The following is a 3,909-nucleotide window of genomic DNA, read 5'->3' on the forward strand; positions in this document are numbered from 1 at the left end:
CATGCCTTTGGTGCCAATTGAGGGGTTGTGAAATATTGCCTGAGGGTGTAAGTCTAAGGACGCAGCTTTGTCCAAGTGTGATGTTATGCTACATATTTTTTTGGTTTTGTTTTTATCCATGCTTCTTGCCCCAACTTCCTCTCCAAGCAGGCCATAGCAACATGAGCTTCTCTTCCCCAGAGTGGGTCACAGAAACTCTAATCCCCTCTGCCTTTCTGTCTTGAACTGGCCATGAAGAATTCTCTGACCTACTCTAAGATCCTCCTGGTTCCTGAGGGTTCCTTCCTGTACCCGGGAGGCAAGAGACCTGTATGGGGAGGCCAAGAAGGGACTGAACAGATAGGCCTTGCTGGGTTTCCTCCCCCAGTCTGTTAGCATTAGGTCGTGTCCCTTTTATCCAATATGGACATAGTCATCCATGGCCCAATCAGGCCTGTGTAATGAAGTCTCCACAGAAACCAAAAGGACAGGGCTCGGGAGCTTCTGGAGAGCCAAACATGTGGGGGTTCCTGGAGGGTGGTATGCCCTTCTCCCATACCTTGTCCTATGTATCTCTCTAGCTGTACCCTTTGTGATATCCTTTCTAATAAATCAGTAAACACGAGTCCTCTGAGACCTGTGAGCCACTCCAGCAAATTAATTGATCCAAAGAGGGGTTTTGGGAATCCTGATTGATAGCTGGTTGGTCAGAAGCACAGGTAAACATAACCTGGGGCTTGTGAATGGCTTCAGAAGTGGGGTAGGGGCAGTCTTGAGGACTGATCACAGAAACTTTCTCTTTCTGATTATGGTATGGGGAGAGATGGAAAAACAGACTCTTTATTCTTTCTTTCGACACGACAGCAAAGTCCGTTAGTTCTGTGCCTATGGGCAAGTGACACAACTGTGCTGATTCCCAGTTTCTGATCAAATAAGGATCATAAGAATTATTACCTTATGATGATGCTCTTAGGACTAATTAGGGTGACTATATGCAAAGCATTTTGTACATTCTGAAATATTGTATAATATGAGCAACTGTTTTTCATTTTAATACAGAGGATTTAGATGGATGAAAAATTAAGATGCACTTTATAATTTATCAGATAGAAAATGAGAAGCATAAAAGGTGTTACTCCAAGGGATTGTTGCATTAGGGTCTTTTAGGAAGATTAATTTAGCATTGGCAAATGGGTGGAGCAGCGGAAATGAGCTTGGAAACCAGTGCATTGGTCTCTGTGTGAAATGACAAGGGGAAACCAATAGGTCCTGAGACTAACTTGAAAAGGGATGACCAGGCCAGGCGCAGTGGTGCATTCCTATAATCCTAGTGACTTGGGAAGCTGAGGCAGGAGGATTGCAAGTTCAAAGCCAGCCTCAGCAACTCAGTGAGACCCGTCTTAAAATAAAACATAAAAAGGGGTTGAGGATGTGGCCCTATGGTTAAGTGATCAGGGTTTAATCCCCAGTACAAGAAAGAAAGAAAGAAAAAGAGAAAAATATAGGGGATGGCCAGAAAGAGAAAGCAGTGGGAGAAATACCTAACATCAAGTGCTATTCACATTTCCAGTCTCATTGACTCAAAGAAGAGTTTTCTCACAAGGAACTGAAGGAATGTTCTGGAAAGGACTAGTAGGAGGTCGTGACATTTTGGAGAAGGATTTATTATAGACATGATTGAGTTTAGGGGGGACAGTGGGATATCCAAGTGGTTTAATAAATAGCTCTGATAGTCTGGCAGAAGGAGTAGAGAGGTGAGGAGAAATAAGGTCTCGTGTCCGTGGAGAGATGCTCAGCGGGCTGAGTGTTGAAGAGAGGAGTAGGAGGAGGAAGATCTAACCAAGTGTTAGGAGACCCTCAATAGCTTGGGAGGGCAGTGCAGCCAGAGAGGGAGCAGAGAGAGTCAGGACTGAAGAACAGTCATTGGACTTTAGAACTTGTTACCTCTGATGATCTTTATTTTACCAGAAATTGAGAACCAACAAAGTTGGTTGAGACTTGCAGTCTCATTGAGGTGGAAGGACCTCAAGAGGTTGCTCAAAAAGTAGAGGCGCCCTGTGTCAGGTATTTATTACACAACTCAGGTAGGAAGAAAAAAAGAATAAGAGGCTAGATGGGGTTTTAGGATGAAAGGGCAGGCCACAGACTTTCCTTTCCCTTGCCGCAGGTATGCAGCTGCTTAAGGGAAGAACTTGAATTTTGCCGGAAATTTGAGTTTTTCTGAGAGCCTGGGAATGAGAAATAAGGTAACCATAGGAGAGGGAGGATACCCCAGACACGGATAGGGAGTATCAGATGGAGTGAGGCCAGCTGGCAAGGTGGGGAGGTCAGGAAGCAGGCTGCAGTAGCTCCCTGAGTGCAGGATGAGGCTGCACTTGAACTGTCCCTAACCTGGCTCCCTGGGGTGGCTGAGCATCATCCTGGGAGCAAGTGGACTGGGTATGGAAGCAAGAGACCCTTATGGTCAGCAACTCAAACACTCTGCCTGAGTAAACAGGTCTTTCCTAATAGGAAAGAGACTCAGAGCTAGGTGATGAGAAGGAGAGGGAAAGGAAGAGGGAGGGAGGGAAGGAGGGAGGGAGGGAGAGAGAGAGAGATCAATGAGAGCAAAAAGACCCAAAGGGCCATGGGCTTGGAATTGAAGGTGGTCGGTATCTATCATATCAACCTCACAGTGTTTCAGGGGAGGAAAACATGGGCAACCTGGGCATGGAAAGAGAGACAGAGAAAAGTAGCAAGGAAGGGTAGATGATGAAACCCTCTTCTTTCATACGTTCAGAACACAGGGCAAGAGGCCCAGGGCTGTGCATTTGAGGGAAGAGAAGGCCTGGATCTAAAGGTAAACCTTAGAATCCACAAGTTGGGGGAGCCAAAGAGACAATTTGATAACACAAGTGTATGTGATCCAACGGGAAAGAGTAGAAGCAGGGAGAGTGCATTGGGGGGGAGTAGAAGGTTCCAGAAAAGAAGGAAGGAACTGGGTAAAATGGCAGAGTTAAAAGGCATTTCCTCCTTCTTTCTTATTGACAGGAGCTAATTTTATTCCTGGTGGCAAAATACTCTGTTAAAAAGAACACATTTCCAGTTTCTCTTAAGTCTAGAAGTAGCCAGTGAAATCTCAATAGAAATCATTCCATAGGACCCCCATGGCATCTAAGCTTGTGGGTGGGATACCCTCTTGCCACCTTCTTTTCTTCTTCTTCATTGGAATGGCCAGAACTCCAGCAGCCATCTTGGGCCATGACATGACTTTTAGAATGGAAGTCCCATGAGAAGGAGCATGACATAAAAAAGTAGAAGGGACCTCAGCCTCTGGTGCCCCTGGGATGGCCATACCAGTCCTACCTCCCGCAACAAGGGAGAAACACATGTCTGTGTGCCTGGGAATAACTGGTGAAAGGAAAAAGGACACGCTGATAAAGGACAAACTCCAAGAAGGTAAATATAGATGCATAACAGTTCAGCTTAAGATGAGCTGCCTAATCAATTTGAAATATAATAATCACTAAAAGAGTTCAGATGAAGGGGAAATCTTTCTTGTTTAGAAGTGAGGAAAGCATGACACCGGGAAAAGAAGGATTTCCACCCAAACCTGACACCAAGCCTTCCTGATTTTAAATGCACTGTTATGCTATCCTATTTTCCTTCTATCGGAGTGATATCTTAAAAAGTACAATTTTGCAGTGTGTGGGATCTGTAATACTGGTGGATGAATGAACTGCTCACGATTTCTCAAGATTGCGGTTAACAGGGAACAGAGAGAGACCTGTTGAGGAAGAAAACTGACACATGGCCATTGATGACATCTGAAGGGGACTGGCTGGGTGCTTCCCCTGCCAGGGCTCATCAGGGACATCTGAAAGATAAGGGATGTGTGAGCCACAAGGACTGGCCTAACACCCTTCTCACACATGCTTTTTAAAAAAAAAA

The sequence above is a fragment of the Marmota marmota genome, unplaced genomic scaffold, assembly GCF_001458135.2.
Source record: "Marmota marmota marmota unplaced genomic scaffold, marMar, whole genome shotgun sequence".
NCBI classification, from domain to species: Eukaryota; Metazoa; Chordata; class Mammalia; order Rodentia; family Sciuridae; genus Marmota; species Marmota marmota.